Consider the following 12,750-nt stretch of genomic DNA (forward strand, 5'->3'; position numbering starts at 1 on the left):
TGGATGTAGCTCTAACACTTAAGAATCTCACCACCTGCCAGGACAAAGTAACCCAGTTGGTTGGCAGCCCATCCATTACCTTCAATATGCACTTTTTTCGCCAACTGTGCAACAGTGTGTACCATTTTTAAGTTGAACTAAAGCAATTTACCGGAGCCTTTGTCAACACGTTTCAAACCGATGATCTCTACCATATCAAGGCACATGGCAGCAGTTGCATGTAAACACTTCCAGCTGTAAATGACTCTACAAGCCACACACTATCCTGGCTAGGAATTAGTTCACCATTCCTTTACTGTCAATGGGTCAAAATCCTGGAATTCCTTGCCTACCTGGCATTATGGGTGGGGAACACGCACAGCCCTCTTCCCAAAATCCCTAAGGACTGCAATGGTTCATGAACAAAGCTCACACCATTTTCTCAAGGGCAATTACGTATGTGCAATAAATGCTGGTTTAGCCAGTAATGTCACACCTGTGAACAAATATTAAATAATAAAGACAGCTGGAAAAGAACACATACAACTATTCTGAAAATGATAATCCCCCAATCAACATCATTAAAACCAATTATCTGGTCTCTGTCACATTGCTATTTGTGGAATGTTGACGTGCTTAAATGTCTTGCTATGTTTCTGACATTATGACAATGAGTATCCTTAAGAAGTACTATTACTTGTCTTCTCTTCCAGAACCTCAGTGCCTCACAGCACCAGGGTCTCAGGTTCAATTCCTGGGTGACTGTCTGTGTGCAGTTTGCACATTTTCCCCCGTGTCTGCGTGGGTTCCCTCCGGCTGCTCCAGTTTCCTCCCACATTCCAAAGTTGTGCAGGTCAGGTGAATTAGCCATGCTAATTTGCTTATAGCGTTAGGTGCATTAGTCAGAGGGAATGGGTCTGGGTGGGTTACTCTTCGGAGGGTCAGTGTGGACTCGTTGGGCCGAAGGGTGTGTTTCCACGCTGTAGGTAATCTAATCTAATCTAATCAATAATAGGGAATGAGGCCATTCAAGAGCCCCTCAGAGAGGAAAGAAGTTTGAGGAGCTCTGCTATTCTGTGGAAATGGTTTGAATATATCTGCAGCCATAGCATTATTAAAATAAGTATAGCAGCCTGACTCAGGGGCTGTTATTAGGCTATTAGCGCTGTCACTGAAGGTTTAAATAGTGTATTTTGAAACAGCAGATGAATTTCAACAATACTTGATACACACATAAGGTATGGTTCAAGAAAGAACTGATTTTCAAGAATGAGGATCTATATCTAGAATAAAAAAAATGATCTCTGTGCAATCATTAAGAGATAGTCTTAGAATGTGGTGGGTACTTTTGCTTAGAATGTTGTTGATTGCTTTAGAATGTCACAGACTGTCTCATCTGCTGTAATGGAATTTGTCACAGTTGTCAAAATGTATGAGTTTTGAGAGCAGATTTTTTGGATAAGTTTCAAACATCTTCTGTCAGATGGAAGCTTTTAATAAAAACAATTCTTTTTTCAGCTTTGTAGTTACAGATTTTCAACAAGGTAAGAAATTGAGTGCTGAATAATTTAAATAATATTTGAGTAACATGGTCTAGTGATGGTATGCATTGCACTGTGTGCTCACTTCACTTGCTCCATTGCAGACATGTAGAGGATTGGTCCGATATTTGCTATGCAGTGGTGGTCATAATGGCTATGGACTACATCAATTCTAGGCTGAAGAAATGGGTTATCTTGCTGTACAAATTTATATTATTCAATTATGAACTCTATTCAATAGAGTTTGTAAAACACTCAAGTGACTGATTTTCCTTAAACTCACCTGCTATTTTCCAAAACAGCACTGATTGATCTTATATGCCCACTAGATAAGGTCAGATGGGAGCCTCAGTGAGATTAGGTCGGTTCCAATGCAAAATCATTGACCTGAATGATAATCCTCTTTCTCCCTGTTTACAGATGTGCCCAAAACTGTTGAGTATTTCCAGAATTTGTTGTTTTAATTTCATATGTTCAGGAGTATTCTGCTTTTACCAAGGTAGTATTTGCTCTTAATATCAGTCTGCATCTGCTATGTCTTATCTTTGCCAACAACTACGTGTTCTTGGTGTCAACATTTCATAATCATGTTGTTCCCTGCAATGATGTGTAAAGGAATCCAGTGAAGACTGTAATTAAATCTTGAAAGACCTAACAGACACAAACAAGAAAGAATGTTGCATTTAATTTAAGAGCTGCCAAAGTGGAGCTTCAATATAGTTTAAAATTCAATATTAATTAATAAATTAGCTGATTTTTAAATTGCTGATCTGAAAACTCCAGCACCTTTACCTTGTTTCATTGCAAAGGGGCAACAGTAATCAAATGTATCTTAAACATGTGCCTTCCAGATTTCTCCATGACCATGTGAATGTGGTCATTAAAGTTATTTGCACCTACGAATTCCCACAGCTTTAGGTTTTGAACATATGGCTAAAAGACTAAAAACAGAATTTCAGCACGAAGTCACCCAAGCAGTGCTGCATGTTTATTATAGCTTTTGCTGCCAATAAATTTCACATAAACCAGAGATTAAAGGTGGGCTCTGATCCAGTTTAGCAGGCTTTTGTGGGCAGCATTATCTCGTGATATTTCATTGCATTAAAGATATTGTACAAATGCAAGCTGTATTTTTTTAAAAAATCAATTTAAAATTCATTCTTTGTTTATCCATTGAATGGAGCAGGATCTGTTTCTGTATTGTTATTTCATTATATTAATCTGCTCATTTCAGATATTTTGCAGCATTTGTTGACACTAACCATCTATATTCATATAATGCTGCATGTCAGAGCTGTCAGCATGTTATAAATGTTGACGTTGGCTAGAATTCGGTATTGCCATCTTGACCTGTCCACCTTTCTTCCCACCTATCCATTCCACCCTCCCCTCCGATTTATCACAATTATCTCCCACCTAAAACCACCTACCACCATCCGATCTACCTTTCTCCCAGCTGACACCCACTTTTCTATTTATCTCTCAGTCCCCTCTACCCTTCCCCATTCCTGATGCAGGGCTTATGCCTGAAAATTTGACTCTCCTGCTCCTCAGATGCTGCTTTACCTGCTGTGCTTTTCCGGCACCGCACTTTTTGACTCTGATCTCCAGCATCTACAGTCTTCACTTTCCCCTAAGCCTGATCTCGCCTATTCAACTTTTCCTCTTCAATTAGCCCATCTATTCCTAATATTAGTCTAATCAATCCTCTCTAAAGCTACTTCCAAAGCATTTATATCCATTTTTAACTAAAGTGACTAATTCTGTATGCAGAACTCCAGGTATCTCACCCTATATAACTGAAGTATAACATCCCAACTTTGTGTTAAAGTCCCCCACAATAAATTATCGCATTCTACTAATTTTCCTAATTACTTGTAAATCTGCATACTAACCTTCTGTGATTCATAGTCGGACTTAGAAATTACTCTGTACCTTAGAGCTCAGCAATTTCCCACCATTTAGATAATCTGGCTCTTTTTTATTCTTTCTGTTGACATACGCATTTCACGTTTCCCTGCACCAATCATTATCCGCGATGGCTGTTATGGTGCAGTGGCAACATCCCTACTGTGGACAGAGGGTCTGGCTTCAAATCCCATCTACTCCAGACGTGTCTCACAATATATCTGAACAAGTTAATTAGAAATATCTATGATTTTGAAGACCTTTGCCTGCTCATATAACCTACCTCTATCCCTTTGTAGCCCTCTTATATCTTTTGCACAACTTATTTTCCTACCTATCTTTGTGTTGTCAGCAAATGTAGCAACTGTAAATTCAACCCCAAGTTATTCACATAAATTGTAAAAAGTTGAGGTCCCACCAATGAAACTTGTACCTTGCCAGTTACTACATCTCACCAACCCCTTTATGAATTATTTCTGTTACATATTAGCTAGTCAATTGTCTATCCAAAGTAATACCCCTACACCAAAGGCTACTATTTTCCACAATACTTCTTATTGTGGCACCTTATCAAATGCTTTCTGGAATTTTAAGTACAGGATATGCCCCAGTGCCTCTTACTGGTGGACATGTTACTTCCTTAAAAGTGTATAATAAATTGGATAAGCTTGATCTTCTTTTCAGAAGACCACACTGAGTCTGCCTGATTGCCTTGTTATCTTCTATTTGTGTTACTTCAATGTCTTTGATGATAACTGCAAATACGTTCCCTATGACAAATGATAAGCTAAAAGGCCTTTAATACACTGCTTAATATCTCACTCCCCTTTTGAATAAAGGTGTTACATTGCTACTTCCCATTCAAATGGAAACTTCCTTGAATCTGAGCAATTTTGGAAAATTAAAACCAATGCATCAAGCTATCTTGCTAGCCACTCCTTTGATGACCCTAAGACAAAGTTCTTTTGTCAGGGATTTGTCAGCACACAGCTCCAATAATTTGCTCATTGTTGGTTCCCTGGTGATTGTAATTTCCTTCAGTTCCTCTTTCCCTTCCATTTCTTAGTTTACAATAATTCTTGGATGTGATTTGTGTCCCTTGCGGTAAAGAATGATGTAAGATGCCTGTTTGGTTAATCTTTAATCTCTTTATTTTCCATTTCTAATTCCTTAGACTCACTTTCGATAGGATAAATGTTCACTGTGTCAATAATTTTCCTTTTGAATATTTATAAAATTCATTTGATCTATCTTTATATTTCTATCTAGCATTCTCTCCTACTGTAATCAGTCTTTTGTTTTACTTATTTGTCCAACCACTGAAATGCACACTGGATACTGGGAGCAGTGATCGGACACTGTGGAGAATAGTTAGCTTCTCTCTTATATTTTGATGGAAAGAATATATCTAATGATCAAAGTTTGTGTGAAGATTTGTAGCTCGGGTGCTTGTTGTTGTGGTTCTGTTCGCTTAGCTGAGCTGTTCGCTGATAATCCCAACACACACAAAAGAAGTTGCATCAAGACACTGTTCAAAAGGGCCACAACAGACTGCAGTACACCAGAACTGCAAAAAGAGGAAGAAGAACACCTATACATTGTATTCGCCAAAAACGGATACCCCTAAGGGAAAGACAAAGGAATGAGGACATGCCGCAACCCAAAGGACTAGCCACGTTACCATACATCAAGAGCATTTCCGAACTGACAGCCAGACTACTGCAACCACTAGGACTCATAACAGCACACAAACCAACAGCCACTCTCAGACAACAACTCACCAGAACAAAGGACCCAATAACCAGCATGAGCAAAACCAATATAGTGTACAAAATCCCATGCAAGGACTGCACAAAACACTACATAGGACAAACAGGAAGACAACTAACGATCCGAATCCATGAACACCAACTAGCCATGAAACGACACGACCAGCTATCCTTAGTAGCCACACACGCAGATGACAAGCAACATGAATTCGACGAGGACAACACTACTATTATAGGACAAGCCAAACAGAGAACAGCCAGGGAATTTGTACAGGCATGGCACTCATCCACAGATTCGATCAATAAGCACATCGACCTGGACCCAATATACCGGCCACTGCAACAGACAGCTGGAACTGACAGCTGGAAGCGGCAGATACAAATCACTATAAATGCCGGAGGGAAGATCACAGAAGCGCTTCACAGGAGGCTCCCAAGCACTGAGGATGTCACCTAGACAGAGGACGAAATGTCTGCAACACAAATTCCCAGCTCAGTGAACAGAACCACAACATATCTAATGATGTCAATCAGGTCTTTTACAACTTCTATCTCCAAGACCTTTGTTCCTTATTATTACTATTTTTATAAAACTGTTTAAATATGTAAAATAGGTTTATTATTATTCATCCCACACTAAGTCTTTAACTTTATAATGTAGTCTTTTTGAAATTCTGCTGCTTGAGGACTAATTTCTAAAGTATGGTTGGTTACCAGACTAAAACTTTGCGAGATCTTAGATTTCTTGGTTCTATAATGAGGATGTCCTCTGCACATTCCTGTTGACTGTTTTGATTAGATTCCCTACAGTGTGGAAACAGGCCCTTCGGCCCACCCAGATCCATTTCCCTCTGACTAACGCACTTAGCACAATGGGCAATTTAGCATGGCCAATTCACCTGACCTGCACATTTTTGAACTGTGGGAGGAAACCGGAGCATCCGGAGAGAATGTGCAAACTCCACACAAACAGTCACCCGAGGCTGGAATCGAACCCAGGACCCTGGTGCTGTGAGGAAGCAGTGCTAACCACTGAGCCACCATGCTGCCCCATATTTGTTTCCGTTTTTGTTCCATTTCCATTTTAAATGCCCCACTTTTTATAAAGGTTGCATTGGCATGATAAAGCTAAAGGATCTTTAGTTTTCTCAAATTATGTTAGAAGAAGACATTTGTGTTCCTCAAAGAACTCAGCTGCACATTTTGAAATTGCAATGAGTTATTCTCACATGTGATCCTTCTAGATATTTTTAATCAACCAGTTCAAAGATGTCATGGCACACCTCTAGAGCAGAGGGGGACTTGACCCAGGCCTCCTGGCCTAGAAGTAGGGACACTACTATTGTGCTACAAGCAACTTTGTAAGCCTACTATTCTTGCTGGCATTCCTATGGTTAACACCATGTTATTTTATAAAGTTAGTAAAGTAATGTTGACTGTGCTTCATTGGTATTGAGTCTTCTTATCCTCTGAATTGACTAAAGTGACAACAGTTACAAATAATTTAGAGTGGATAGCAAATGTTTAGAGTTTGACTATTCACCTGTAGTTGAAAGCCATCTGAACCATGCCTACAAATCTGCAAAATCAATTATATCTTTTGAACTCTCAGTTATAAAGGGTTGTCAGGCAACAATTTAATGAATCTGAAATGATGCTCATTTCAATTAGGTTTAGAGAACATTTGCCTGAGACCTGTGAATTTTTCTGATTTGTTGAGCAGAATTATATTGATCACTCGTATTTGACTTCTGAGCTGGTCAAGATTATTCAACATACTGCAGGATTTAAAGAGCAAAGCATACACTTCTACGCAGAAGTAAGAAATGTCGGTTTCTGATGATCTACACTTATTCCACGTAATATCAGTCTTTTCCTTTTAAGTCTACTCGCAGTATTGTTTGGATCTTGAGTGGTTCTACCTCCCCATGCAGTTTTCAGTCAGATTGTTGTCATTTCATTCTCTTCAGCTGAAGCAGTCATTCTAATCCTGTGTCAATCTGATATGAGTTGATGACTGTGAATCTGAATGATTTGTGTTATATCTGGTTCAGAAAAAGCTTGACTCCTGTTTTCTGAACCCAGTATATCATGATATGATGGTATCTGTTCCACTGAAGGTATGGTTTGGAATTCTGTTTTTCTTTCATAGCTGCTTGTTGTAAGGTGCTAACCTTTTATGCATCTTAACATGATATAGCTGTGGTTGACTTATGCACATTCTGGAAATGTCTTACTTTTTACAAAAGTCGCATTGGCACGATAAAGCTGGACATTTTTTTCTGTTGTTATTTATACATCACATCTGGAACAGTAACATTTATCAGAGGATATAAATATGTTTTGTATTGGTTGAATATGTGATGCTTTGGTGTGTCTGTATTTGGAAAGTTGATAAAGTCTGATGACTTTCTCGAGCCAGGTTGCTTTCCAGTTCCCACCATTTTCAAGTGCTCTTTTCAGATTTCAGCCTCCACCACAATCTGGATAGGATTTATCAATGTGAGATTCTCTCCGGATTGTAAAATATCTGACACAGATGTATTCGAAATTGTGATGACAAATCTGTTTTGAATTCATTCTGGTTACGATTTACTACAATCTCAAAATTCTGGCAATGTTTTAGGATCGTTAATAAATTTCTCGACAGGTTATCCAAGAAGCTGTATTTCTCTGTTAAATGTTGTTCTCTTTGTCATAAGATTGGTACTTGATTTAAAGTAATTGTCACATGCTCTTACAATACTATCAAAGGCATCTGTCTCTTTCATTTTGTCTTTTAAAAACATGAGCTGCAATCAGGCCCACAGAATAAAATAATGTGGTCACTTGATGTTCCAGAAGCTGCCTTTGTAATCCTGAAGCAATTATATAATCATGCAAATATTGTTTTGCATGTACTCCATTCAGCTTACTGAGGGATTTGAAATTTTAATATCTTTCTTCATTGTCATTATGTTTAACTGCTGCTGTTTCTTGTATTTAAATGATTCCTTGAAGGTATTTTGCAGTATTTTTAGTTATTTATAAATGAAACTAATTTTACTGTTCAATTCTTTTTTACAATATAATTACACAGTTTTTTTTCCTCAAAATTTAGAACTCAAGCTCTCTGAATTCATTTTGTCCCTGTATTCCATATACTGCCAGATGTGTAAGTGGACCATAGCTTACAGTTGTGAACATAGCCCCACCTGGTACTAATTCCAAATAAGTAAACTCAAAAGGTACATCTGTGTTTGATTAATACCACCAAAACAAATAAATGTGTTATTTATACATCGCCTTTTATAAGATCCTCCTGTGTTAAAATTGGCTGCCAAGTATGCTACATTACACTGACTCCATGTTATTAGCTACAAAGTACTTTGAGCTATATTCAGGTCAGGGTCACCAGTGACTGGAGCAGGGAAGTCAGCAAACAGCAGCCACCAGTCAGACTACCTGGCAACCCTCTGGCCTGCTGTGGATAACCTTAGGAGAGAGAGTGTGATGTTTGTCATTGTAACTTTGGACTATGGGAGGAAACTGGAGCCCCTGAAGGAAACTCACACAGACACAGGGAGAATGTGCAAACACCACACAGACAGTCGCCCAAGGGTGGAATCAAACCCAGGTTCCGTGATCCCGTTGTGCTAACCATTGAGCTACCATGCCACCCTTAATTCAGTAGGAAAAGTTAGAAGAATCTATACCTGCTCGATCTCCAAGCTGATGGTTAAACAACCCAATCATACAAACACAGACAACTCCCCAATTGCTCACACTGAAATCCCTACAGGATACCTTACTCCCCTACCCCACCAAGAACCAGACATGACCTCATTGTCTCCCCTACCTCCAATAAGTTCCAACTATCTACTTTGTAGATATACAGCAAAGGAATATCTAGCTCGTGAGGAGCCAGAAAAACATTAGGCCACTAAGTTGCAAATTACTTAAAATTGAATGTGGAATCTTTAGCTAAATGCTACCAATAACACCAATTGCAAGTTCCCCACCAAGCCACACCTCTTTCTGATTTTGAACTTTTTCACTGTTTCTTCATTGTCGCTAAACCTAAATTTCAGAATTCCCTTCCTAATAGCAGCAAGGACTCAGGTTGTTTAAGAAGGCAGCTTTCGACCATCTAATTAAGGATGGAGAGTGAAACACAGGAAAAAGAGACAGAAATGTTACTAAGTCTGTTTTGGATCTTTTGGGTTGCAGATTTGGTATAATGAATCAGGAAGGAGAGACTTATCAGGGCACTTTGATGGAGGAGGTTGTCTCACCCATTGGGTTAAGAAATAGTCCAGTAAATGGTCTGTGGTAGGAGACATGACAGCGAATCAAACAGGTAAAAGGTCCTCAGGTGCTGTGCTAGCCCTTTATCCTTTTCCAAGAGGTATAACAGTCCAGTTGCCTGTGTGAATGAGAGCACTTACTGCAAGGTTTATGAGCTAACTGAGCATTGCATCATGACACATGAGACTACAGAAGGCTGGTGAGAAGGAATGTGCACGTGCTAAGAGACTGTATGCCTGGGATAAGTACAATTCTCCATGGTTGTTAAATGGAATTCTGAATTTTAAAAAAAACACATAGGAATGAGAGTTGAATTGACTAAGGTAGACTGGAAAACTATATTCAAAGATGTTACTGTCGGTAACTAATGTAAATAAAGGAAGTAACATAGAGGAGGAAAATATTGAAAGAACAAATTCATAAATTGTAACAAATATGCATACATTTAAAATGGAGTAGTCAAATGAGCTCATACGAACATATAAATAGTGAACAGGAGTAGGCCACTTGGCCCCTTGAGCCTACTCTACCAGTCAATAAAACCTGCTGATTCCTTGCACTAAATCTGTAACCAGTAACAACAAGCTGATGTAATTGCACTACATTCTCACCTATGACTGATAATAAGCCATCACTGTCTACCTTTCCTCATAAGACAACCTACCAATTCTAGGCATTAACTTAGTAAAATTTTTTTCAACTACTTCCCAACATATTTACGTCCTTCCCTAAATAAGGAGAGATGACCAATCCTCTAGATGTGGTCTCACCAATGAGACGCATAACTTTGCAACTTTTGTATTCAAATTCCATCATAATAAATGATACATTTCCAATAGATTTCTTAATTACTTATTGTATTTGCATATTAATCTTCTGCACAGATCCCTTTATGTCTCAGAGTTATACAATCTCTCACCTATTGAATATTGCGCTTCTTTTTAGTCTTCCTCCTAAAATGAACAAATTCATATTTTCCCACATTATACTAAATTTACCAGATCTTCACCACACCTATTTATATCCCTTTGTAACCTCCTCTTAATAGCTTTCTTTCCTATTTATTTTTATACCACAAGCAGATATAGCAAATAAACACTCAGCCATACAGTCACAGAGTCATACAGCACAGAAACAGACCCTTCAGTCCATACAGCCCATGCCGAACATAATCTCAAACTAAACCAGTCTCAGCAGCCTATTCCTGGCCCATATCTCTCCAAACGTTTCCTATTCATGTACTTAATAGCTGCAGTCCTCACTATCTCATATTTGTCTACTTATCCAAATGACTTTTAACTGTCGTAAATGTTCCCACATCTATCACTTCCTCAGGAAGTTCATTCCACGCGTCAACCATCAGTTCAGTCATTTTTATACATTATTGAGGCCTCTGAGCTGACGTTTGTGGCACATCACTTGCTGCATGTTACCAACCAGAAAAAGACCCACTTATCCCATCTCTATTTTTCCTGTTAGGTAGCCAATCTTCTGTCCATGCCAATGTGCTACTCCATACAGCTGAGCTTTTTTCTCAACAATAACTTTTGATGCGATATCTCATCAAATGCCTTCTAAACATCTAAGAGCAGTACATCTGTTGTATTATTAGTCAGTTCTTTTCTCAGCAATACTCTGGTTCTGTACTACCATTAGACTATAAATATACATTCATTAAGGGGTAAAACCTCAACCGGAAATGTGGTCCAATCATGGCTACCATGAAGGGTCAAAGATAGAATAAAGAAGCTTAAAACATTGCCAAAGGTTTATTGTGCCTGAAGAATGAATTCAGTAAAGGATGACCAAGAAATTAAAATAAAGCAAAAAGTACAAGAGAAGATTAGCAAAAAACATAAATATAGTTTATAAAGGTTTCTATGGGTTTATGAAAAAAAATGGACTGGGAAAACTAAACACAACATTTAGAGGCAGAGAAAGGGGAAATTGTTCTGCAGGAGAAGATGGCAGGGGAATTAATTACTACTTTATGAAGATATTTTTAAAAGTTCTGGAAGTAATGGGGAAGGGTCTAGTGTGAAAGATGAATGAAATAAATAGTAATTGTGTTTTAAAGGAGCTAACTACAGAGACATTTGGTTTTGATCTTCAATATTTCCTCAGATTCCAAAACTGGTTAGCCAACAAAACTCTGCCATTCAACGAATGAGGGGAGGAGAGAAAAAGGGAAATTATAGACATGTTAATTGACTGCTATAGTAAAGAAAATGTTGCAATTGTTTATTAGGAAAATGGTGTTGGAAAACTTGGAAAATTAGAACACAATTAGGCAGAATCAGCTTGAAGTCATGGAAGGAAATTGTGTTTGAGAAATTTTTAAGTGTTTTTGCTACTACTGGGTGAATAACAATGCACAATGGTTGCAGATTATTTGGTTTTTCCTTGTATACAAATGTCAGAAATCTAAATTGTTAGCACAGCGACCAATTGAGAAGTCAAATACCATGTCCACCTTTTATTGCAAAGTGATTTGGAGCGTAAGAACATAGAAGTGAGTCTTACTGAAATTGTATAGGTCTATGGTGGCATCAAACCTGATGACTATATATCATTTTTGGGTTTCCTTACTTGCTTTAATGGAAGCGTAACGAAGATTTGTTGGTTTGAGAGGAGTGTTAATTGAGGCGAGATGAGGTAAACTAAGCTTATATTACTGCACATTTAGAAGAACAAGAGATGATTTAAGTGAGACATTAATGTCTTAAATGACTTGACATGGTAGAGACTGTGAAATAGTTTCTCCTGATTGGGGAATGGAGAACATGTATCAGATTTTCAGATTAAGAGGTCGGCCACTCAGAACTGAGATGATAGAAAAGGTCTTCATTCAAAGAGCCATGAATCTTTGGGATTCTTTCATTTTAATGGCTATGGGAATTCAATTGTTATGGCTTATGCCCGAAACGTCGATTCTCCTTCTCCTTTGATGCTGCCTGACCTGCTGCGCTTTTCCAGCAACACATTTTTAAGCTCTGATCTCCAGCATCTGCAGTCCTCACTTTCTCCTATATTCATGACAGCAATGAATGGATTTTTGGTTATTTAGGAAATTAAGGGTTGGGGGAAATGTGAGAAGATGGACTTGAAATAGAAGATCAACGATGATTTTATTGAATTATTGAATGGCCTGTTGTTGGCCTTATTTCTTATACCCTCATGGAAACTCATTATGTTCCTCTACCTCATCATTGAAATGATTCTTCAATTTAAACTTTGATAAATAGAGATTTTGTCAATTCCATTAG

General features: G+C 38.2%; 1 protein-coding gene across 1 annotated transcript in view; it reads right to left on the reverse strand.

Annotated features, from left to right (window-relative positions):
• Positions 1-12,750, reverse strand: part of LOC122563122 (lumican) — a 409,094-nt gene that overhangs the window by 158,758 nt on the left and 237,586 nt on the right.

Source organism: Chiloscyllium plagiosum, unplaced genomic scaffold (genome assembly GCF_037043375.1).
Source record: "Chiloscyllium plagiosum isolate Xiang-an unplaced genomic scaffold, Cpla_swu_hap1 HiC_scaffold_26, whole genome shotgun sequence".
NCBI classification, from domain to species: domain Eukaryota; kingdom Metazoa; phylum Chordata; class Chondrichthyes; order Orectolobiformes; family Hemiscylliidae; genus Chiloscyllium; species Chiloscyllium plagiosum.